The sequence below is a fragment of the Thunnus thynnus genome, chromosome 8 (genome assembly GCF_963924715.1).
Source record: "Thunnus thynnus chromosome 8, fThuThy2.1, whole genome shotgun sequence".
Lineage (NCBI taxonomy): Eukaryota > Metazoa > Chordata > Actinopteri > Scombriformes > Scombridae > Thunnus > Thunnus thynnus.
The window spans coordinates 33687336-33714530 of NC_089524.1; the positions used below are offsets into that span (position 1 = coordinate 33687336).

At 38.0% G+C, this 27195-nt stretch overlaps 1 protein-coding gene across 8 annotated transcripts in view; it reads left to right on the plus strand.

Moving 5' to 3' along the window:
• Positions 1 to 27195, plus strand: part of ptprfa (protein tyrosine phosphatase receptor type Fa) — a 391566-nt gene that overhangs the window by 71269 nt on the left and 293102 nt on the right. For 7 of the 8 annotated variants that reach the window (XM_067598002.1, XM_067598006.1, XM_067598004.1 and 4 more), the window contains exon 1: positions 10739 to 11016. The exons of the other annotated variant lie outside the window; for it this stretch is intronic. The gene's annotated coding sequence lies outside the window, so the exon portion shown is untranslated. Of the gene's footprint in view, positions 1 to 10738; positions 11017 to 27195 lie in introns of those variants that run through there. 8 annotated transcript variants of the gene reach the window in all.

A 27195-nucleotide genomic window follows, 5' to 3' on the forward strand; every position in this document is an offset into this window, starting at 1 on the left:
GAAATTTAATAGGCATTCTTTTAAAAAAAAATAATTTTCGCATTTTTTTCTGTTATTCCACAGTCAAAAGTGCAGAGACAGGAAATATGGGTAGAGAGGGATATGACATGCAACAAAGATAAACATTACAGTATTGTGGCACCCCATTCAATGCACATTCTGACTCTTTCTGGTATAGCTACTGTGTAATACAGAAGACCCTGCAGATATTATGCATAAGTTGCCATCATCAATACTGTTGGTAGCCGTTTAGATAAAGTCTGTGAAATGAGTTACAGGTTCAGGAATTTTACTTTACTCTACCCAAAATCCCACCTGCGACCCTGCACACTGGCAGATTTGACGTGATGATGGTGAGCACATCACGGAGGTACATATTACAAAAGTCCGGATGGATGAAATGTGTCACATCAAGTGACATCAAATTGATGTTGAAAGCTAATTGGCTGATGCTTGCCATGATTTTTGGTGAATGACCAAATCCTTTCAAAGACATGACAGGAAGATTTTAATTGAATCAGACTTACAGCAACTGTGTTATGGCCATTTAAGGTAATCATGCTATTATAGACCCACCCTTTAGCTTTTATGACACAGCTGTCTATTTTGTAGATTAATGCATAGATTAAAGCATGTGCTCCACACAGAGTCTGACATTTCTGTCTATGTGGACGTTTTTTTCAGGAAGCAAATTGCTTTAGGTGTATTACTGGGAAATGTAGCTTGCAGGAGAGTATGTGTGTTAAAATTAACAAGTGTATATTCAATCTTACCTCATCCATTTAAAGGGGTCCAGAATAACAGCTTTAGTCATAAGGTAAAGGTCTGTTAATTCAAATGATTTTCTGTTCTCTGGTTGTTCAGTCATTTCAGTATACTGTAGTTGTGGCCAGTTTCAACACAGATACTTTATGTATGGCTTGGTAAAAAAACTGTAGAGTGTGTAAACTCTGTTGTGTCTAAAATCTGTTGCATGGACTGTAGCATACTGAAAAAAGCTTGATCAAATTGCGATTGACTTTTATTTTCTGGGCCTGTGGAGAGCTGGATGGAAGCTTTCAGGTTGTCTGTATCAGCATTTTAAGAGCTGATTTGTTAAAAAATGCACATCCATCAGTGTATTACATTTCTATGATGGTCGAAACTGCTTTATGTCATATTCATGTGACATTTTTCCTGAACAAATAGACAGTTGATAAGTACTGTATGTGAATAGTGCCTGTGTGATCTAGTATTCATACAGCAGACTATATTAAACATAGCAGTTTCACAATGAGAACACCAGGCTAAAAACCAAGAGCTGCAGAGCTGAATGAATATGTAAGGCACATTGATAATACGTCCTTTATGACATTTTGAAAGACATGGTAAGGAAATATTATCATCATCGGTATCGGCTGATAAAAATGGAAATGAAACATCGGCATCGGCGAATTCTGGCGAATTCTGGCGAATTCTGGCAAATTCTGCCGATTATGAGAGGCCGATATGTCACCATCTCCTCTGCTGCCTGACTGTGCTTCCCTTGATGGACTGTGTCACCCTGACGGTCCCGGTGTTTCCTCAGCAGGCTCCACTTCACTCAAGCTTCCTGTCAGACCTGCTGCTTCTTCCCACTTTAACCCGAATAACAAACCGGGGCTCAACATAGAGAGCCAGGCCTAACGTTAGCCAGGAGGCTAGCGAAGGCTAGGGTAGGTAAAAATCAGCATAGACTGAGAGATGAGAATGTTAATCCTGTTTCCATTTTACAACAAATTTCACTAAAAAAACCTAGAAGAAAATCTAAAAATAAAAAACATTTTGTATAAAGGAAAGTTTTTTTTTTTTCTTGTTTCTTATCATGGTAATTATCTCATGATCTCTTGGATTCATCTTATGACTCCTTGGGACAGTCTTCACCACCAGGTTGAGAACCACTGGAATAGCACTCAAAGGGTAACTACACACTGAATTATTTTTAAAGCTTAATCACACAGGTCTATGTTGACATATGATGTTAACACAGGGCTTTTTCCCCCAACAATACTTGCTTGTATGTAAAAACTACTTTTTCTGCTCAAAACTTAACTTATTTCTATCTGCTTGGATTTTAAAATTCAGTTCAGTTGAATTCTCTGGCCACCCCTAATACTAATAGACAAGACTCCAAAGTCTAGTTTATATATCAGCTGCTGCGCCAAGTATAAATATCAGAATACTGACTAACTGTATCCTCAGTTTGTGCCTCTCACACAGAGCTGCTGGTAGTGTTAGCGAGCCTGATAAGAGATGGCAGAGAGGCGGCGTTGTACATGAATGACAGATGTATTCATTTTCTGTGGCAGTAAACACAAGGCACGAGTCCACTGATAACTAACTGTACTATATTCAGAGCTTAACAAGATATTCAGGGCTGATGTTACGTTAAACACAAGAAACAGCAGAGCTACAGCTACATACTGACACTCCCACACACACACACACACACACACACACACACACACACACACGGAGAGCCTCTCCTAGTAGAGCTGCTAGCTCAGCTACAACACAGGTACCACACTGAAACTTTTACAAAGGGTCATGAATGTTCTTCTAGTGACAGTCAAAGCTCCTGCGGACTCTCTGCCTCTGGGATTCTGACAGTAGCTCCTCATGGCTGGTTAGTGAGTCTGTGACCTCTGACCTCCTGCGTCCCACACTAGTGAATTAGTGTGAAATAAAGTGCTTCACAATTTACAAGTCAAATTTTTCTTTTTTTGCAAGCAGAAGAATGGTTTCTTTCTAACTCTGACAGTTAATCTGTTCAGCTCTTTACCTCTCTCAGGTTTTGAATAGATTTTTATGATTTAAATATTAACCTTTGAATCCCAGCTAGATGTGGCACCAAACTATATCGATCTTTTATCCCACTATAAGTCAGCGCACAGCCTTTAATCCTCATGTGGGGCGCTTTGGGCAAAGCTTAAGCCAATGCTTAAAACTAATAGTTATCTTTCAGCTTTCTCTTGTAAATCACCACATAAAAAACAAGTTTTTTTTATTGCTTGAATTTGGTACAGTGTGCCTGTTAATCAAACACTGTGCTTTCAGTATTAGGTTAAGTCCACACTCTCTTCCTAGATCCATTTCAATTCCACTCAGCTGGAGAATTTTAGTGATATGATGAGCGATGTCATTACTATCACTGAGCTTGAGCTTTAAAAACTCAGAGGCCACTTCCATCTTTGAATGGGATCTTTTCATTTAATTCCTGAGCTTTTTTTAACCAAAAGCCCTCAAGTATTGAAAAAAAAAGAATCTGTTGGTAATTGCTAAAGGCTGCTCTAGTGTGTCATTGGCAGTCTTTAGTTTAATCAAAGTTTAATTGTTGGACAGGAATTTATCTTAGTCGAATGAATTTTGAGTTTGTATATATGAAAATGGTGAATACTGTCAAATGGTACAATGGTACAATCACAGTACAAACAGACCAAGCAAAATATATACTTTTACATCTTAAATTTCTTAAATTTTACATCTTAAAATAGGTGCATTTTGTAGCTGAAGATGGGTGAAGTGAATGACTAGCAGTGTAATGGTACAGAATAAATTATACTAGGATATAAAATTAGACGACATTGCAAGTTTTAATCTTGCTACAGTGTTTTAGAGTATTTATTGTTGTTGAGATCATCATTTCCAGGGCTGATGATAAGGTCAATACCTGTGGAGGATAATCCTCATCCACAATTTCATCCTGTTCAAGTTGTTGATGGCTTTCTATCACATGAGAAGATTTCTGTGTTACTGGGGATGACACCCACCTTGTTGGCTGTTATTTATCAAAAAGATGATCGGTGGCACAGCCGTTGCCCGATACAAATCTGGTGTAGGTAAGTTCAATGATGGTCTATGGATGTCAATGTCTTTGATCTTCTTCCATTTGTCCACTGACTCCTTGACAATGAATTTGACTCCTTTGTCTCTTGGTTAGGGTCCTTTCAGTTTGACCAGTGTTGTGTTTGCCCCAATATCACAAGTCCATCTCTGGGGTATTCTGTTCTGGATTATGAAAATGATTTATTGCTGTTTATCATTGCACAGTATTGTGTAAATTGTATTTGTGTGTATGTACATTAGTGGACTGACCTGACGGGTGCAGTTCAGTTCTAATAGCTCAGGATATTATTATACCCTTTATTGAATCAGTTAGTGTAATTGAGATCGAGATCTGTTTTGCATGAGATACCTGAGTACAGCAGACAAGACACATAACAAAACACAGTCACACACAAGCACATACAGACAGGAGCAGAGACAATCACACATATATAAGGAAAGGTATTTCCTGAGGCTTATCCATGTCTGTCACAGTGGCAGAAGCTACTGTAGGCTGATGTGACAGTAAGCCAAGTATCATGTCAGTGCATCTGATTGAGAAAATGTGAAAAACTTGCAGTAAATACAAACAACAAAGTAACACTTGAGGTATGTATGGTTGTTGATGTAAGGTTTTTAAAGTTTTAGCTCCCTAACTACAAATTATATACAGGTTGCAGTTTTACTGATTATTCTAATGCATGTTATACTGTTTCAATTTTTTAATGTATTTTTCCAACATTTCCAGGCAATTGGTGATTTCTATTTCTGCACCATATGAAAATCAATTAGTAGACTCTTGAAACTTTCTTATGTTGTGTCATCCATTACATGTGGGCGATACCACAAAGAATGTTTTTGATTTGATACCAAGAAATGCTAGGGCCAGAATCTGATAACAATAACTTTATTTAAAGAGTTTTTGCATTTATATAAACATATACACAGACATGGCCCTGCTTTATAACTGCTCCTTATACCTACTTCCCCTGGGACCAAGACTGCACACAAAAAGGACAATCAAATTATTTAAATAACAAAACAATATAACTTCGGGAAGAGAAGATAAAAGTAAAGAAATAAACAAAAAATAAATATATAAATTCAGCATTACTACTTTGGGGTGACGGGGAGGATCAGGGGCTAATCAAAAACTCAGACAACACTCATCAGCCACAAATTTCTCCGTTCTCTGTTCAAGAGACACTACAATGAGAATAACTGGTCCACCTTAAAGGTCAGTCCATCTTAAGTCAGCCTGGTCGTGTTAGGCTAACACTAACTTCAGGGCTAACCCCCTTCAATAGACGAGTCTTTGCTTGGTCTTGAGAGCCTGCAGCATTTATTATCTGACATACTGTAGCCTGTACTGTACATTTATTGCCAGATTGACAACTCTCGCAACCACTCACTCAACCACACACTGGCTACGCACTAGGGATGTGCAGAGGACCCAGTATTTGTATTTGTATCTGTATTTGTTGAGGCAGCAAAATTATTTGTATTTGTATTCAGATAAAAGTGGAGAGAGGCATAAAAATCCTGTTTTTGTTTTTACTACGCTTTTAATTTTAGAAAATTAAAGTGTTACAATAAGTGTTCATGAAGCTCAGCTTTATCTCTGGGGAACACCACCAACTCCAGGAGTGATGTCCAAATAAGGAAATGTGCGTCATGTAGCAGGTGGATGTGACTCCCCTTGTTGAGACCTGCTGATAGAAGTAACAGTGGAGCAGAGGACAGAGACTGAGATAGTGATGTAACCGACCTGTGCACTGGTATTTAACATGTTTTTTTTTCTTCCTGAAAACAAATAATTATCAAAATATTTGTATGAAACAAATATTCGTAAAAAACCCACTCTTTGTGCTTTGCCAAATAACATAGGCTATTTGTATTGGGGCACACCCCTACTAAGCACACACATTATGCACTGCCCTATTCCTTAACAGAGCAACACTACTCTTATAACAGTACCTCTCAGGTAGATGTCCTTTGAAGAATGAGGAGTGTGAAAACAATTTCACAATAACATAGGGTGTTATTGTGCTCACACAGTGTGCAAGTAAAATTCATTAGTAGCTCATTGATATTAATGATCATGTGAAATTTTAACAGTGCTGCTCATAATTTTGCAGTGGTGGTGCACTGAAACACTGAAATTAGAAAGAAAAGTATAAACATTAGTTATAGTAGCAGTAAGCTTAATAGAAAAACATGAATATATCAGAGGATTAGTGAGGGTGTGAGGAGATGATTAAGACACAGGTTGATATCTTAACTTTGTGTTGAGATCTGAGACATTTCAGCTTTTCTTTGAACTGTTTTTTGTCTCAAATCTTTCCATCACTGCTCTGACGCTCACTATGTTTCTGACTGCTGAGCTCCTATAAAACTCCTGAGCCGGAAAGCGTGTTGTGTTACTATGACAACCGGCAACAGTGAGTTGTCATGTCAGCTGAGACTGCCTGCATATTAAACAGAGTGTTTAATATGATGATTGATATTAATTGCTTTGCTATTGCTATTCTGTTTTAATTTGTTTGAAAACATAACATTAAATGTAGTTAATGTGAATGTTGGAGATTTTCCATGTGGTGAAACATTATTAAAAACGCACAATAGATGATTAAAATATGATATGATCCCTGGGCTGTCCTCATGGCAACCACTTTGTAAACCACTGATATAGAGGAGTGCTGTATTACACACACACACACACACACTGAAAACAAACAAGAAAAAACATGGTAATTTGCTCAACTAAATAAATCTTGAGTTTCACCCTGACGATCAATACACGGAGCAGGTGAAGTCAACCATTACAGCTACTAAGTAGAGAGGAGACTGTTACTTTCCTCGGGTCACTTTTCTCAGTTAGTCCTGGAATTCAAACCACGAGCCTCGCGGTCAGAATCTACTTCAGATACAGTTTGGTGTGGAGCCGTCCTGCAGAAAAGCAACAATGTGCAAATTTCAGAGTGTTGATGTTCTGGAGGAGAGTGCATGTGTATTGTTGGCATCCAGTCAGAAGCTTCACATTAGCAGCCAGCCCCTAAAGGGTGTTAGAGTTCTCTCCTGGAGGAGAAAAGTGATGCATTGCAGCCGGCTGCACAGCAGTTGACTGAATGTTTCCTCAAGACATTTTCGAACCAATTTTTTTGAAGTTCAAGGATCAGTACCTTTCCAGTCTTACTGGATTTCAGCCTGACACATTTTGATTCTGAATCTCTGATTTCAGAGGGTTATTAACAGGCAGTTCACGTCACTAATCACAGATGCCAAGCAGCTCTTTGTAACTGAATGAAGGGAGAGGAATTACAGCCAGTTTCCTCTACCAGGTGGCTGTTCACTTTCAGGGGGAATTACAGCTTGTTTGATGTGTCTTTTGACCCTGTGAAATTGCAGGAGTTTATTTTGCTGAAATGATAAATCTTTATGAGAAACATGAGCTGGGAGGCTTTTGAAAATGTGCTCTGTGATGTTAAGTTGAAATAGATACCCCCTGTCAAAGCAGCCACAGCATTGGTAGAGAGAGATTTTCTTTGTTGCAGAAAGATTTAAAGCTATTAATTTGCCTGTTTATATTGAACCTGGTAGGACCTGCTGTGTTAAAAACATTATTTTGTGAACGGACGCTTATTTATCACTTCTAGTTCTAGAGATTTTGGTTCCTTTAAACAGTGCTAAACTGAACCATCTTCTAAAGGTCAATAACCATAGATTGTGGAAAAAATTATCAAATATCTGTGATGTCACCCATGGGTTTGTAAATGGACCATTTGAATTTTCTCTTGGGGTTAACTGCTTATCACCATCCTTCAGACACTGGAGCCAAAAAAATTCTTAATGAGATGGGATTTTAAATTCAAGTTCAGGGGCCTCGATTATAACCATTTTGAATGCACAAAACAGGGCTTGAAAGATATGTACGGAAGCAGGCAGGAGTCCTGTAACTTGAGAAATCTTTTGGATTGATAAACTGGTAGCATGTCAGGTATAGTATATAATCTGTGGCCAGATCATTTAGAGCTATATACACCAGAAGGAGGATCACAAGGTCAGTTCTGTAATGACATACGTAGTGACTAGAGTGATATGACTGAATATTTTGGTCTGAGTCACGATAATGTACAAATTACAACTATATAAGAAAACAAAATATTTCAAATATTCCATTCTGTATTTGGAACACACACCTTTTTACAAAAAACTGTATTCTGAAAATGATATACAACAACTTTACATTGTCAATGTTTTAGAAGAAACATAAATGCCACCCGGCTTAGCTTCACTAGTGATGCTTCCTTCCAATGCAGGAAGTGTTATTTATCAGGTGCCCATGAGTGCTGCTGTATGTTTGGGTATTTCTACATTTGCTTTATTTATTATGGTATAGTATAGCGGCAACACCATACGGCAATGGTAGAGTCTGGCTGATAAGTGACTGATCATAACATGCTTGGCAGTCTGATTTGTTGGAAAAATACATTTAAAATGCATGAAAATGATAAGAGGCCGTACATATTTAACTGCTGTGCTTGTGAATATGCTAAATGAGTTCAATATAATAAGCTGTGTTTCAACTTTGGGACAACTGTGATAAAATTCAACTGATGTAATAAACCAGTAACACAGACTCAATTGTGTAATGATCACTAATGATCAAAAGGTGATAAAAAGTGATGTAATCAGTATCATTTCAATAACATTATTTTTAGCAGTAATCGAGGAAAATGTTGAAAATGTAATATTTGAAAAATAATGGATACCTTTTACAACATACATCTGATGACTTCATAGTTTACATATTACCTTTTATTAATAACCTACAACTCAATAGTGAGCATTAACAGCCTAATAAGAGATGATAAACATTAATAACCTGATACTCAGACTCATCAAAATCACCACTGATAATACAAAACTTCATAGTTAATAAGATAATGCTTCATAGAAACAAAACATTGCATATCACATAATACTTAATGGCCTATAACCGTTAATGATAACGTAATGACAGCTTTTGACTGTCACCACATTTACATATTCCATATGAATATGAATAAATAGCCAGTTTGAACTTCTTTTCAGTCACATCTGTACATGATGATTCTACACAACCATGATTCTGGATAAAACTTTTTTTTTTTTTTAATTCCGCCATTTGTTTGAAATGTAATCTTGCATTTGTGGTTAAGACATGAGGTATAAAATAATTGCAGTCGTATTCCTATCTTGATCTCCGCCTCTCACATTCCAAGTTAATGGAAGTAATTATAGCTCATTTATTTGGTAAGCTCTGGACATTTAATTGTCAGGAAAATATGTGCTAATACTGTGCCCATACTGTGCCCCTTTTGTTCTTTGCTTGTGAGTTCTGCTCTTTTAAGAAAAACCTGCATGAGTCCAAACTCAGTGTATTTTTCTTTTCCCTTTGTGATTTGACAGTTTACATGCTGCTCCATTTGTAGAGCAAAGGTCATGATCTTAGGACCCATGAAAGCCATTAAAATCTCACTCTGGATTCTGAAAATAGACAAGTTCTTCAGAGTTCATAAATTTGCACTAGTTTTAACTGATATGTTATATAAGTTATGCTCTTTTCCAGCAAATATTGATTCATCATTGCATCAGTATTACTGACGTCATACTGTGTCCCCTTGAAATTAGGTACTCAATGTTTTTGCGTTATACACTTTGGAAAAAATGTAATTCTGGCCTGGATTAGAGGAAGTAGGGCTGCTTGGGATGGATGGTAGGTGTCGAGCAAAGGCTGGAGTTTGTGTCCCTCTCTGCAGGACAGTGTAGTGTAGTATTGTTACTGTGTCTTCCATGTGTGGACCGTTGGTCATCCATTGATTGTTTTTACTATATATATTTGTTCCTTCACTGCAAACCAATTTCACTGTGGGATAAGTTCAGTAAGTTAATCAATCAATAATCGATCGGTGAAGGTTTGGGAAAAGACTGTGGTTTTGGATAAATATTGATTGCAGAAACACAACCATAAAAATATGAATCATGCTTTAGTTGCTTTGAGTAAATATGTTAGGGAAACAAATATCAGTTAATGTCAGTGAATGTTTTGCAGAACATGTTGTAACTTTGTAGGTATGTTTGTTTTATACAGTTCTGGAGCTTTCAATCATATCACACTATCTTCCTCAGCAGATGAGTTGGCCTAGTTGTCATGAAATTGTAGATGTGCAAATGTCCTTTTTTCTGAGCACTTTAAAGACATCTGGTTTTAGAAACAGCAAACAACACGGGGTCCAGTAGCTGTTCTGGAGTTCTTTCACCATTGACACATTCTTTTCAGCCAAATGTTGTTTCACTGCAACAATATATCATGTTCATGTTGGCTGGGCACTCGCATGTACATGACACAAAAATGAGCAACACCTCTTCTTCTTGTGAGGTTCAAAGATTTTGGAAATGCAAGATTTTGAAGTGTAATGGAATCTAGTATTCAAATATTTAGTGCAGTTCTTGAATGATTATAATAATAACGCCGCTTGCAATTAAAATCTCCTGCACTTCAGATTGTTGGAGGGAGCCGCTATGTTGTGTGTCTGGATGTTGACCTTGTTGCCGAAGGCTTTTTGTGCTAATGACTCTAAAAGCCCAGTTTGACCCATTAGAGACCTGGTCTGTTTCTAAATAAACAAACCCCCCCCTCCTCCTCCTCTGCTGCCGCCAGGTAAAGCATGAGGGAGGAGCCTTACCTGCACTGGGTCAAACCCTCAGCATAGTTTCCCACCGGAGCAGAGCCCGCCTCTCAGCCCCCAGCTGAAACCCAACACCTGTGACATCATGCAGGCAGACATTGGCTGCTGGCTGGCTGGCTGGCCGGCCCTGCTCACAGCACTGCAGGCTTTCCACTGCTCTTTACTCCCAGGAGAGATCAGCAGCTCTGACCCACGCTACCAGCCACAAGGAGCTGATCTCCGTTCAGATCAATCACGCTACTGCAGAGCTCTGAAGCGTGTACCTGTGGCTGACCTCAGCGGCTGCACACCTCCCCCAGACTCAGTGCTCTGCAGAGCTTTGAGGGGAATTGTTTTATGGGCTTTGTAAGGGAATTGTTCTGTCACTTCTGAGGAACAACGCTGAAGTCTGCCAGCACTCATTCTCAGGATATTCTTGTTTTCTCCATGGATCTTGATGCAGGTAAGCACTTGCCGTTCAGTAAGTTGTGATGTTCTGATGCTGAACGTGGCCACCTGCTCACACGTCTTTCTAGAAACTTATTTTATTATTCTGACTTTGAGAAGAGATTCTCAAACATCTATTTCTGGCCTCTTTGAAAGTTATTCTATTACTAAACAACAAAGGACCCTGATGAGTTGTTCACTACAGATGAGGGTCTGTCCACTTCTACACACACATGCACATACACAAGCAAAAGGCAAGCAAGCAAGGGAACAGAGAGAAGAATGAACAAACAAGACAGAGTACACTGAGGACTGCACTTTGCCTGCAGGAGTGAAACTTTGATTCCAGTGTTATTTAGTGCAGAAGCATAAGGAGTTCTGCTTGCTGTCTTTGTTTGATGCTTTTAACTCCGCACCCACCTGCCTCAACAAGAACTGATTTTCATTAGTTAAACCTTGTACTAATAGTTTTACTATTTATCTTATTTTCTAAACAAAGTTAAAGCGATTCAGGGAAAATTATCAGATCCAAAAATACTAAAGATTTACATTACATGACGCCTGTGAGCAAAATTCAAAATGATGAAGGTTAAACAAATTCATAAGAACTATAAATTGTGCATTTAAATAACGTGTCAAAAAAAAGTCAAATCAGATTCTGAATGTCTGAAAATTTACAATTTAACTATATTTTTGTTTTCAGTTATTCACTATTATTTTTTATTAATTGATTAATCATTCAGTCAATATCAGAAAATATTGAAAAATGCCTATGCCACTATGTTCCAGAGTCTGAGGTAAAATCTTTAAATATCTCGTTTTGTCTGAAACCCAAAGATATTCCATTTACAACAGATTGAAGAAGCTGGAACCTCAGAATGTTTTATTTAGCCTATCTAGCATTTTTGCCTGATTCATAAAAAAGTAGTAAAAGCAGTAATAACACACTGTTACAAGTGAAAGTCTTTCAAGCAGTCATTTTTGCATGATAAATGACTTAAAGGACCAGCGTGTAGGATTTAGTGGCATCTAGTGGTGAGGTTGCAGATTGCAACCAACTGAATACACCTCCCCTCCCCCTTCCCTTCCAAGCGTATAGGAAAACCTATGTTGGCCGCGAAACTCACGAAAAACAAAAGGCCTGCTCTAGAGCCAGTGTTTGGTTTGTCCGTTCTGGGCTTCTGTAGAAACATGGCATCGCAACATGGCGGGCTCTTTGGAAGAGGACTCGCTCACAATGTAGATATAAAAGGCTCGTTCTAAGGTAGTGAAAACACAATGATTCTCATTTTCAGGTGATTTATACACTTAGAACATATTAAAACATGAATATTGTATTCCATTTCTGCAAAATCTTACACACTGGTCCTTTAAACAGTCACAGGATTACCAAATTTTCTGTTGATCAGCTAATCAATTAATCAATAAATTGTTTTAGCTTTATTATAATCTATTTCCAAAAGATCTAGTAATCTATTGTCTGCCTCTCATTAGATGTTAAAGCCAGTGTGCCATGCAGGGTCATTGTCAGGATTCACTCACCACCAAAAAGGACAGTTTTTCATCATTTATTTATTCAGTTTACTATTTAATTACTTTCTATAAATTTGATCTCTCAACATGAAGGTCTCAATGGCATTTCAAGGTCTTTATGCATTTATTAGCTTGTGGGTCTAAAAGCAGTCCAGATTGAAATGTATTGAGTCTACAGATACTGGAAGTTTGATTGTGTAAGTCATTAATTGTAGAATGCTAAAAGAAAAATGAAGTGAAAGTTTGATTCCAAAGAGATCCTCCATTGTAGAGTCCAGCATTGGAAATATTACTTAAGTAGGAGTTAATATGTAATAAATGTTGTTCATGGTACAATGGCCTAACTTTGTACCGTAAAACAGACTTCAGACTTTTCTCAAAACAAGGTAGTTAGGGTAATTCTGAAATTCCCCATGATAACTTACCTTGACCCTTCTCATTTTGAGAGCTTTGGGTGGTTGAAAGTACAGGAAAGAGACTCTCAGATGGAGCTGTGCATTGTACATAAGATGTGCATGTTGCTGTCCCTCAATACCTAAAAAAATGACTTCATCCAGATGAGGCATATTCACAGCCATTCCACTAGGAGCAGTTCCACTGACTTTGTTCCTCCCAGGTTTAAGAGTAACCTGGGGAAGGAAACTTTTCTGTACATGGCAGTAAATGTGTGGAATAGATTGCCAGGAAATCTCAAAATCATAAGCAGTTTGGGAGGTTTCAAGCTGGCGCTTAAAAATTGGCTTAGAGGTTATTTACAGTAGGATATTATGTTTGAGAATAGGGTGTCTTTCTATTTTATTTTCTTGGTTTGATATTGATTTATCTTATTTTTTTTAATTATTATGTACAGACCCAGACTTGTATGTATTCTGCTGAGGGGCTGTGCAGTAATGTTGATATATTGATGTATTTATCTCTGATGTACAGAGTTTGAATTAGTTTATTTGTCCAACAAAGCACTGAAGTGGTCATTGATGTTGTTAATACAGTGAATAACTTGCTGAGTGTAGGCACCAGTGATGATTGTATTGTATTGTATTACTGTTTTGGTGTCATTCTTGCCATGGTAGATCTCCCGTCTTGACACTCCCCTGCAGGAGAGATCAGTCAATCAATCAATCAATCAGCAAACTGTTCAAAAATATGAAAAGTAAAAGTACTCAGTGCAGACACATGGTCCCTCTTAGTGTTATCAATGATTTATTATTACCTAAAAAAAGTATAAGGTAAAAGCACAGTACCTCAAAATTGTACTTAAGTGCAGTAGTAAATGTACTCAGTTATATTCCACCATAGCAGCTATCAATCAGTCAAAAAAAAAGCAATTTTTACACAAAACAGTTGTTAGATTTATGCAAGAAAACACCAGTTCTTTTCCAGTTTATTTATTATTTATCTGTGTTCAGCTGAGATCTTGTCGGCCTCGTCTTATAAAGCAACCATAAAAGAAAAAATGAGAAGTTGGCTAAACCTGCAGAACAGGTCAGCGTCCCAGGAGTGATGTGCTCTGCTGTGAAATTGCACTAGTTGTCTAATGTTGTTCAGAGAGCGTGCGGTCTTTGGGGAGTGCTTACATTTCAGGCAGCCAGGCTTACGTCTTTCAACCACACTATTATCAACACCTAATCCCACAGTCCTCTGCTGCCTCTAAGTAGTTAGTTTAAAGAAACCACCATTGACTGCAGACTGGCTGTCCTACATGTTACTATAACGCATTTCACTATGTGTCCTCTCATACTGAAAGAATCTACCTACTCCAAAAACACTTTGAAATAAGACAGAAGAAGGCAGATCACTACACTAGAATAAAGAAAAATTTCACCTGATGCTAGAAAATTCTTGTAAGAAATTGTTGAAATCATCTTACTGCACTGGTAGATTTTTTTCTCTAGAAAGCAAAATATTTGAAGCTTATACTTGACAAAAATGACTCAGATAGAGATATGTTAGTGTGGACATGGCCTCAGTTTTCAAAGTAACAAACAGAAAAAAAATCAAAGTGCGGAGAAGTGGAAGTGGAAAAAAAGACACTGTGTTGGTTCTTGGAATGGGCCATCACCTCATCTCTGCTTTCTATATCCAATCACATGTTGCTTTTGACCCCAGCCTTTAGAGCTCCATGAATACACCCCCCCCCCCACCCTCTCCCTCTCCTCCTCCTCCTCCTGCTCTGCCGCTCGGCGCCACATGCTGGAATCTGAGAAAGGGCTTTGCTCACGGCAGGTTAATTGCCTCTGAGATTCCTGCGCTAATGGAGCTAATCCCGTCTTTGTGTAGTTTGTGCTCCAGATTTGAGCTTGTTTGCCAGGTTATTGTGTGAGGTCGCATGTATTAATTGATTAGCAGTGAGATTCTGTGAGCTCTTGTCTTTCTGTTGAATACTTCACAAGGAGCCCGGGGAGGTGTCGTGTTTTTTTACTCAGACACATGTGTGAAGGCTACGTGAAACCTTTTACCACAGCTGGATGGAGATCAAACTGAAGTTGCCATTAACACTGGTAATTTGGTAGCTGTATGAAGAGAGCATTTCAGTGTATTCCTTCCCTCTTTGATGTAGAAATTCAAAGTCTCTTCCCTCCACCATGAGCTTCACAGGCAGAGTTCAAAATAGATGGAATTTATTACCATTTTATTTTCCTGCCTCAGTTATTTAGGGTGTCATCCATAACTGGCATGTGTGTGGAACTTAATCCCTCACATGTCCCATGCTTTGTGGGACGACATTGCAACATTTTAAATTGAATTTGCTTTTTTTTTCCTCCTTTGCCTTGTCCATATATTTTCACAATTAATTCAAGTTCTTTAGATAATGTTAGAAATTTATGACTTAAGTGTTAGCAATAGGAGCGGATCCACAGCTGTTCATAAATAAGAGACGTAAATATTCTGCTTTGAGGTTCCTTTCATTATATCAGCCTGAAGCAATCCTTTTCTGCTGTGAAGCAGTCAGTGATATGCAGCCTTCAGAGGCCAGTTACAGGCTTCCTGCAGCATCTTCTAGGAGTCTAGTGCTCATCAAGGGGCCTCTTGAATTCAGGAGCTCCAAAGAAAATCCTTAAAGGGATTGTTCAGGGTTTTGTTAAGCCTATCTGATTTATAATGAACTCTAGATTCTTTCAAAGAGCCGCTGCACCCATGTCTTTTTTAGTGCCTTGTCAGTCAACTGTGATGAAAACCATTTCATGTGAAAGACTCAACCAAGTCACTTTGTATCTTGCACACAGACTGAATCACTACACAGTTTTTGTCTGTTAAATACCTTTTACCAACATACTGCATGTGCTCGATCATACCAGATAGTAACTCAGCAAAAAGCATATGAGAAAGGTGGTGAAATAGTGGCTCTGTGATGAACTTGTCTGTCCTGCAGTGGTTACTGCTGGTTGTGGCTAGTTTTGTTCAGGAAGAATGAATAAAAAGTGGAAAGCTCTGTTGGCATTCAGCAGAGCTTCCTCCATTTAGGACTCTCTGGTTCTTTGTTTCCTCAAAGGTCAGCACTGTGTGCAATTGGTCAGTGGTGCAAATTTTTTCATTTAGTTATTCTATTTGAAGTCTCCTCAGAAGCTGAGAGTGAATTTACCTTGTCTTTGTGAGTGAATCCACTGGTTGAGAATTAAGCCAAATATCTATAAGAATTACCTCCTTATTGAATGATTCTGCACCTCACAGTTTCTATCCAGTGCCAACATTCATTGGAAGTAGTGTGCCCCTTATGTAGCAAGGTAGAAACAAGTTTTGTCACACACCTGTATTCACTATTTGCCTAACCTGGCTTGATAATTTGTTTCACTTCATTCACTTAGCCTGATATTGTGTTCATATTAGCAGATTTCTTGTTGGGAGGGGGGTTTTAGAGTTGCAAAGTGTGAAGAGCCCCAAGTGTTTTTCCCCATTCTGTATTCCAGTTCCAAATGTTTCTGTAAACAATCACCTCAGTATTAACATAGAGACACAAGATGCTTCTGGATAACATAATGAACCCATAGGTTTATGTTCTGATCATCATTTTCAGTGATTTCAACTTTGTTCCTGAGAAATCATGTTTTGTTCGTCATTTTGGCAGACCCATGCCCATAAACACTGGCTGCTGTTGTTTAGAGCCTGAGCTTTACAGATGTATTTCCCACATTTGCAGCACATTGTGTTTGTTTTACAGTCTGTCTTTGGAGGACAGAATTTGAATCTCCTCTTTCTGTCTTCCCTGTCTTCAGTCTCACATGGTTAGATTAACTTTCCTGATTGCAATCTCCAGATAAAACAGTTTGAGAGCAAAGATTTGCTGTTGGCTCTCCAAGTACAGAGCACACAGTTCACTATAGATGAATGATTTATTATGTTTTGCAGATAGACCCAGAAACCCCAGGATTCTACCTGCCCTAGTCAGTTAGTGGTAATTTGATGAAAGACAACTTTATTTATAAAAAACATTATGTGAACACAGTATGAACTGAAATAATAAAGAGGCTGGAACAAGATTCTGACACAGGACACATCTACAAGATTGTGAAATCAACCCAGTTGTGAGAGTTTTGTCCTTCAGTGGTGGAAATTCCCAACATCCCAACAAATTTGCAAGAACTCACATTTCCCAAAACCAACTGACCTTTGAGGTCTGGGAGGTCTCTCCTGTGAAAAATTGTTTTATTTTGCTTCAACTAATCTCAGGAACTAAACTTGGAACTAAAAGTCCCTGTTGTGCAGTCCTGTTTGCGTTTCCACTGCATCTGAGGAACCAGGCAGATCATGCAAATTAGACCCATGAGGATTTTAAAAATGACGGAGGAACTTGAAACACAGTATTAACACATAAAGAAAAAAACAACACAGATTTGTCCGCCCCCGTAGTTCCTGCACTTTTGGAAAGTACAACCCCCCCAATAGGGACTCTTGGGGAGGTAAAACAATCTCCCTGGAACTTCATTTAGACCCTGTTTCCTCCAGTGGAAATGCAGGTACAGGTTTTTGAGTCCCTCAAAAGTCCCAGGGGAAAGTTCCTGTGGTGAAAATGTGGTTTATGTGTATGTTTGTGTACTCTTTACTAAGTTTTATAGTTGCTATAAACCTGTTATTAACACTTCAGTTAATCTGTAAAAGATTTTTTAAATGCTTGGTCAAAAAAGACCCTAAAGATAATCGTTACGATGTACAGCTGCTAACCCTAATCCTAACCCTAACCCTAACCTTAATCCTAACCCTAACCCTAACCCTAACCCTAACCCTAACCCTAATCCTAACCCTAACCCATGAACAGGTCAGTTTTGACCATTAAAATAACAGGAGGCTTAACCAGAGTTACGATTAGGATCATGTTAGGTTAGTTAGGGTGCACTCATCATGTTTATCTTTAAAATATTGGCAATTTGTCATTGAACATAGTCTGGGCTTTTGCAGAATTGCGGTTGTCTGGCAGTAGGGTTGGAAACTTTTCTGTTGTAAGTGCTGGTGTGACTCAGCCCTGAAAGGATGAATGATGAATGAGACAAAGCTGTTTTGAAAGCCCTCCACCGTCACATTGTTGAAGCAGTGAGCGGAGGTATGACGGTGCAGCCTGTGGACCTCCAGAGCTGCTTCACCACACTGCCTCTGTGTGAAGTCACCACCACAGGATGAGTCCCAACACGCCCGCTGAATGCAGCACGGGGAGGACATCTGACAAGCTGTTATGACAGGAGTTATGGTCTAAGACAACCACTCTGTGCCTTCATTTCACTAAGCCAGGTTGAATGGGACAATAAAATGGAGAGCAGGGGAGGGCTGGGATTCTTTGAATATGTGTCATCATTCATACATGAAGGGGGATATTTATCATCAGACAGAGTTGAGGGGCCGGCCTCCTCTCAGCCAGGCTGTCTGTCTACAGATACATTAGCATGCTGATGGCTGATGCAGGGGGAAATGATGAGTGACTCAATGATACTGCTGGGTATAGGCAGGTATTTGTGCCAGCAGGTACTGAATTAGAAGTCTGTAAACTTGCATTTGTATCTCATAATATGAAACTACATAATAGGTTGTAAAAAATATAATTCAATAAAAGTACATTTCTTTCCATACACACGGCTTGCTTTTTCAAATGAAGTGACCTTTTGAAAATGAAATGAGCTCAATGAAATTAACAGTAGAGCAGAATTAATGTCCTAAAAGCCCTAGAGGGTCAACTTTACCCATGCATCTTTTCCAACAAAGTTCTATTAGCATTTATAGTAATACTGTAGTGTATTACCCTAGACATTAGAGTATGTCCACACTGAGCTGATCAATCTGAAAACACTGTGTCAAACTCATCAGAAATTGTTTACTATGCTACAAACTGTTGCAGTACCTTCCATGATTTTTTCACATTTCCATTATTGTGCAACTTCTTTGTCACAAGCAACTTCTGTTGTAGTGCATTTACAATTGTGGAAAGGAAGCAGATTAATTAGACTTATCCATGAATGCCTAAATAACTGTGCCTCAAGTAGGTCTACAACTAACTATTATTTTCATTATTGATTAATATGATAATTGTTTTCTCAAGTAATCGATTAAAGCATCATAACTGAAAACAGAAAGGTGGTGCTCAATGAAGAAGCACTGCCATTATTGGAAGTTTTCTCTTTATGAAGAACTGAAGCGTCTGTCTCAGCAGTGAGGATAACTCTGGCTTCACTATTGCTAGCAGTCAGTGTGGACGTTAGAGAACAGTGCGGTTCACTCACTGTGCTCTGTAGCAGTCAGCTCCCCCTGCTGTTTCAAACCCTCCATGCAGCCTTCGGGCCACGCCTCCTCATTTACATACAAGTTTTTTTCTATTTAAGCTTTCAATTTAAGTATTTTCATTTAAACCTTTCCATTTCCCTTTTTGAGTTTCATATCTGATGTTTCTCTTTTCTTATTTTCATTTTCCACTTCATCTTTACCATTTAAGCTTTCAGTTTGAGCATTTCCATTTAAGCTCTTGCATTTTAAATTTCACTTTGTACATTGTCACTTTACATTTTCAAATGATCATTTTACATTTTAATTTTGCTTTTTCAATTTTCTCTTTCTTTTTAATTATGGCCTGATTATTCCTAGTGGTGTAGTAAAATAATAATCTTTTTAATTATATCTATTTTAATTTTTTTAAATTTTTTATTTGGACTTTTAATTTAAAAAAAAAATATCATCAATACTTCATAGAGGTGAACTCATTCCTCTCTCTCCCTCGTTTCAGCTGTTGCTGTGTTTAAAGGGAATGAGAGGAGCTCATGTGATCATCATTATTGAAGTCCGCCCTGACTCCACCTGCACATAATGCATTCCTCCCACTGATAATCTATTCACTCTCTCCTCCGCGTTGCGCCTGGCTGAGCCCAGAGTGCACCAGTGCTGATGGTTGGGAAAACTGCAAAAATATGTTGGTCACACCCACACATGCCATGTGTCAGGAATTAAGACTTGGATCTGCGCCTATGCCCTATTTTGCAGTTTCCCAATATTCATAAGAGTAACATAACAATCATTTCTAAGAATATGCATGAGATGTATAATAAATATAACGTAGAATACAAAAAATGATCAACTGTTTACTTCAGGTGGTTGTTATTGCGTAACTGATCCTGCAGTGAATATTAAAAATCCCATAAATAGACATCAATAGTAATATTAGTGTTTGTGTTGAATTAGTGTGATTGATGTGCATCATTATTGATTTCTCATATGTAGATTGGAAACCATTTATAAAACATATGCAGTCCATATATTGACATGTGCTTATGATATATATCATGCTGTTTTTTTTTATGAAACCTTCAGTCATTTTCATATTGAATGAGATATCCCAAAAGATATTTTGTAGAGACACATTTGATCTGCCTCTCTCAGGAGTTCATTCCATTCAATCATTTAAATCTTGTGTGATTCTTTGTAAAAGTTATTAAGTTTCAAGAACAGTCCCATAGACCTCCATGGACAAACTCAAATAAATATTTCAAAATGCTCATTGTTACACACTGATCACCTCCATGAGCTCATTATGATGACATGTAAAGTTTATGAATTATTATGAGTTACATAATACATTCAATACATTCCTTTATATTTATAACTCAGCACCTCTGTACAGCACAAACTCCATTCAAAATTTTAAATGCTCATGCTTATGAATGAGCTCATTGTGATGACACAGTATTTAAGTTATGAAGGAATATAATAATAATATAGGAATGTCTCAATCAAGTAATCAGATTCCATACTTCAATTCATACTGCAGCAGAAGATTAGACTATACAATGCTGAATTAATATCTGGCACATTTGAAATAACAGATACAGACTTCTGACTTTGGCACACATTTCTTCATCAGCTACTTCATCCAAATACTGAAGGTACTGATTCAAAACGACTAAGTTGATCAGCTGAAATTATTGATCTGACATGAATGACAGTGTAATCGGAAAACATGACGCAATCCGCCGGAGAGAAGACGTATCACTCCGTCGGAATTGTTGTAACTACAAAAAGACAGAGAGTGGGTGTTCCCCTCTAACTAATTATCTCTGGCTGAGTACAGACACAAAAACCCGACAGTAAAATATTTAATGAAATAAACATTGACCATAGACTCAATTAACTGAAGCTATTAGAGGAAATGGAAACTGTCAGCAGAATATCTGTAACACACCCACATTATAAGCACCACACTCATCTCATTCCCACTGTTTCGTTTCATGTCTGTTGTGCCACTTCACCACTGTCAACACAAGAAGCCTAAATCTTTTTGTGTTGGTTCCTGTCATCCAGTCATGGTGATCCACCACACACTTTGCTACTTCAGAGTGAGGTCTTATTGATCTTCCTGCTGACACTTTTCTCAGGAGCGAAGGCGTGAGGGAATGTGTGTCCCTGTCTCATGCTGTCAGTGTTCATATTTAACAGTGTTTATGAAGGGCAGCTGTCCTGTCAGGAAGTGTCACCTTAAAAGCTCCGGTTTGTCTGTTGCCTTTGATATGGTGGCAGAATGTGGTGACAACAGTTCCTGTCTTGGTGACGGTGTCCATGGTGTGGTGCACGCATTGTAATGTGACAAAATGTTGACCCTTAAATACCTTCTGCTCATTGAGATTTCACAGATTTAGAAATTAACAATAGCAAATAGAGACAAAAAACAGTTTTTTTCCCCTCCCTGCAGTATTTGTTGCTTCACTGACTTGTAATTTGCCATAATATATTGTATTTTTGCTGTATAATTACACCATAATTATAGAAAATAGGGAGCTGCAATTAAACAGCCTACTACAAAATGTAATCAGCAGCTTTTCTGCCAGAGAAACATTTAGATTTTACCCTTTCTAACAGTAATACCAGTTTATCATGGATGTAGCACAAAGGCTTTCATTTAGCTTTATTTCATTTGTAACAGCAGCTTGTCAGCTCTATCAAAAAGAATCCCATTTTCTCTTTTTGAGTGTTGTTGAAATGGAGATGATGCTGATAGCTGCAGCTGATTTCTGGAAATATGCTGCGTAATGACAGAACCTTTACAAAAGGGTGTTTAATAGGCATAATACAGGACTTTGAAAGTGGAGAGCAGGGTTTGCAACCCGCATGTGGCTAGGTTTAGGCTACTTAATCATATTGGTAAAGGTTGGGGAATGATTTAAGGTTTGGTTAAATATTGAAGAAGTAAAACCTTACTGCCTCATGTTGCTCTTTTTCAATATTGAACCAAGATCACCATCTTCCCCTAACCTTAAAGGACAGGTTTGTAATTTTTTAAAATTTTCACAGGACTGTTCTCACTCCAAGAAAACCACATAATATTGAGAAGGTGTCTGAAAGCTTCTTGTGCAATTAAAACTGACTTGATTGGGGCGTATTATACATGTAATAATTTTATCAAGTCAGTTGAGTCAAGCCAAAGTGGTGCCAAGCACAATGGATGTGTCTTTAGTAGTTTAAGACCGATGCAGTTGTCATTGGAAAGCAACTGCGTGATTGGCCAACAAAACCCTGGTGTGAAGTCAATGGTGCAGTGTTTCACTGTTATTTTAAGGGCGCATTATCAAGATAGTAATATGTGCCTACATAGGCGGGTGCACAATGCACATACACTCTGCTTGTTACACACACGGATATGCAGCAGTGCACAAACATGCAAAAGATTACAAATAAAAGGATTACAATGTGAAAGATTATTATTGTGTACATTAACATATTTTTAAAGATATGGTCATGTCATAATGGTTAGTCATAGTATTAATCAGAATTAGCTAATCGCAGTAATGCCGGATGAAATTGTCTAATTATTTGACCAATCGTGGCAAAACATGGAGGTATTTAAACAGACCAGTCAGGTTGAGGGTTTCTGTCAAGACCCAGCAAACGGATTTCAACAACAGATCAGACACAGATCAACTTTCCTGCTGCATCAGTACATGATGACATGAGGAACATATGAGGAAATAAATGAGGTGAAAACAATGATTCAACTAAAGAAGGAAATAAATCTGCACAGCTTCTAGCTGCTGCCAGCAGCAGGATCAGCACCTTGGAGAGCTGATCAAATATTCTTTAAAATTTTTGAGAGTACAGTGATCAGGTTTCCATACTTTCAGTAATTAAAACCCTGCTGATTTGACCTGTTACTCCAAGACTGAACAATTCTAAAAAGAACTAAAGCTGTAATTAAAAAATAAACCTTTTCAAAAAACAAATGAAAATACATTTGCAACAAATTAATGAACAGGACCTTAAACTGGTGGTCTGGGGCCACAGGAGGGTCCAGGAGCAGCAGTGCTCCTTATGGATCGTGCACTTTTACTTCGTGCACAAGCAGATCCGTTTCCTCCACAGAGAAGTGCTCTTTCTTACTACTTGGCAAATGCGCCATTATAATACTAATACAATAATACAAACTATATAAAATCTGAGACTCCTTATCAATAAAAAAAAATAATAATAAATTCTTTGCTTTTCTTTGGAAACTGTGGGCAGAAAAAGGTATCCTGGCTCTGAAGGACCTGTATGAAGGAAACACAGTGAAAAGTTTCACAAAACTCAGAAAACAATATGATCCACAGTTGGAGTAGGACATGAGGCATCAAAATATTATTTAATGCTAATAACACACCAGGGACAGGCCTCTAATCTAAAAAGACCTGGGAGTTCAACCTAAATCAGACCTGCACTGATACAGAATGGAAAATGATTCTAGGTAACTCAAAAAAGATGTCACGCAAACTCAGAATTAGTACAGTTTAAAATGATTAAGGCGACATAGAGTTAAACTTCGAGATAGCCCATCTTGCTGGAGATGTGGGGATGACCATGGTACACCTATTCAGTTCCTATGAGAATGTCCCAAAGTACAGACTTTATGGTGTGCTATTTATGAAAATATAAGACAGATCATAGATATTCCTTACACACCTAGTCTAATGTTGTGGGGGGATCCATCACCGTCTTTAGCGGACTGGATTCACACAGCAATCATGTTGGGTAGGAAGATCATTGTTAAAGACCTCCAGCACATGGTTCTCTCAGCTTGGAATCATAGCAGCTTATGAAAAATTGTCATTCAGGATGAATAATGTTAATAGATATAGTCTGAAATGGAACAGATACCTAAAAGCCCTTGAAACCTCTCACAATCAGACAACAGCCCTTTTATTTGCAGTTTATTTCTATTCCCTAGTGCAATGAATATGCTCCACATTGCTATGGCCCTGAACCCCCATGCTGCCATTTATTTCCCCTTTTTTATGTCATTATTTACTTTGTACTCTATTATTTTGATGTACCTTTTTTTTAAAGTATTGTACTGAGGTTGTTGGAAAAGTGAATGTGTTTATGATACATTCAAAAAGTGGTGTTACGTTTCTTTAAAATGTATTTGCTGTGGTGAATTATTAGTATAGAAATGTAATTGCTAGGCGTCAGAGTCGTGGTCCTAATACTCAAATCTATTTGAACCAGTTGAATCTGCCTTTGGGCTGAGATTGTTCATGTTTTTTTCCAATAAAGGGTAAGTCATTTCAAAATGTTTTCATTTTGTGTCATTTTTCTTGAGTGAAGAACAGCAATCTGACAACGTGACAATCAGAACTAAACCCAACCACAACCGTATAATGGTTGTTTGGGATTTTACACAGTGTACTCTTTGTTAAGTATTAAGTATTGAACTGAATGGACTGTAAAGTCCATTCTCAGTGTATGTGTATTGGAGGCTCTGTAAGTTGCATAGTGGACCGTGATTGGCTTCCATACTAGTTGTGTTGATCACCTGATAGCGTTGTAAATGGACTGTAAAAGGTTTTGATCAGTTTAAAGTTGGAGTTCCTCTGATGCTTTAAACGTGTGACTGATGTTTACGTCAGGTTGTTCTAATTCTCAGGAGAAACTCTTCCACAGTGAATCCCCACTTTCAGAGTCTCTTTGCTTAGCTAACTTCAAGCTATTATAGCTGAATATTACTGAACTCAGTAGTATCTCTAGAGTAACAGTCTCAAGTGTCTTCTGTGGCATTTTGCTTTTATCTTAGATTTGGTTTGATTTTCTTTTGTGTGAACCAAACAGTAGCAGAGAAAAAATGTGACTATTTAGCAGGGCTGCCACATTTTGACTTCAGCTCGGGGTGAAATTCATGAGCCTGTCGTATTGTCTGGGGGCCTCCCCCAGAAAAAAAAAAAAAAAAAGTAATTTAAAACAAATTTCCTGCATTTCTACACCACCTAACCTCTTGGATTAAGTCAAGAAACAGCCATCTGCACTAGTCTAGATTAGTTAGATTGAGGGTGACATGAAAACCAAGAACAGTATATAACTGGGTGGGTCAGTACAGGAAATGATTATGGAATGATTAGGAAATGACTATTCCAAATTTGAAATTATATTCATAAAAACATTATGTAGCCGAAAATGGTAGTAGGCTGCAGGCTACCAGGCCATCTTCAAGGTCAAACAAGGACAAACAATTTATAAAAATTTAAAATACATCACAGTATGTTTTGGATAATTAAACCAGGTTCATTTTCAATCTTAAAAGTCTAACAACTGCAAAAAGGTACAAACAATTTAGATGAATGAAATGGCTTCATAACTAACCTAAAAACCTATTATTAGGAATTGTGAGAAAGTTTCAGAGCTGCAGAGACGAAGAGCATCCCCGTAACCATAGTAACTCACTCTCCTGCCTGCGTGTGCACGGCCCGAGAGGAGAGGGAGAGATGCTGTGCTGCTTCCAGAAGAGCCGCTGACTGAGATTACTTACAGCAGCATGCATGGGAATAAATTACAGTATAATAGATGTGTGTATATTTCTGGCTTCCCACGATGGTCTGAATAACTCGCTGCTGCACGGTGCTGTTGTTGAGCTGTGCTGCTCTGTCTTGTCTGTGTGTGTGCTGTCAGTATTATATTATCACGCCGCAACGTTATTAGTTATGAATATATGTTTCACTATGTGAGAAAACGGACATGTGGCATGAGAGTGTATGAAATGTGTCAAGCCCTGATTTAGCCTATGCGTCATTATGTGCTCTGATCACACACTGTTGTGAACCACACACGTACAGCTCCATTTCTGTCTCTTTATGCCGACGCTGGCCTCTCTGTGCAGTGTTTCACTAAGGTTTAAGACTGCAGAGGTTTGGGGTCGACAGCACACTGGCCCTCGAGGAAATTGGGCTGCTCTGGCAGTAATTGGCTGAGAGATGGCTTTTAGAAGGACATAAATTATTCAGCCAAGCCATCTCTTTCCATCCTCAAGAAACACAGAAAATTGACTCATGTTTTACTGAGAAAACAGTTGTGTTTGTTCTCCCAAACTTTTCTCAGTATGATGTGTCCTTACTCACTTGGTTGCACTTTGATGGTGACCATCTCATACTGAGAGTCAAAGTTTTTTTTTCTAGCTATTTTGCCTGTCACTATTATTATTTGTCTCTATGACCCAGACCTAATTTAGTCAACAAAAAATATAAGCTATATTTCTGTGATGAAAAGGAATAAAAAAGTATCTTTGAAAATGAGAATTATGACAAATGTTTCAAAATATTCAAAAGATAAAAATGATAATGTGAAAGACGGATCAATGTACAAAACTTAATAGCAGTTTTAATGCAGCACCTTATTCTACAACCTGCACACGTCTGTGGAATCATACACTGTAGCGCCCCAAAATCTCTCTTCTTCAGATGATTTAGCTGATTGACCTGTTGCACTAATGAGCAGCAAGCTATCATTTATTTAAAGGAAAAAACAAGTTCATGGACTCAAAAAATCAAAATCAAAAATAGAAGTAATTGGCATAAGACAAAAAAAGCCAAAGCAAACCACAACCTATTACACATGCAGAGCAGCATGATGACATTTACAAGCTAATGTTAACGTTACGTTATCACACAGCAGTAACATTAGATTATAGTCAGTCGGGATGAGATTAATGTTGACTGTCAACCATCTAAATCATCGTGGATGGATCTATGAATAAATAAACTAACTCTTGCTGAGCAAAGCTGAGACCATGTAGGCTAGCACGCTAACATTTATAAGAGCTAAGCTAATAATAATGTAACTTTATCATGTTAGCTACTTACTATGTTCATTTCAGTCAACATTAGTAGTTGTTTTCAAGATCTATACATAGCGGTGACAATGGTGACTGTGACTCGTTTTGTTTAAATTAATTAAATAAGGC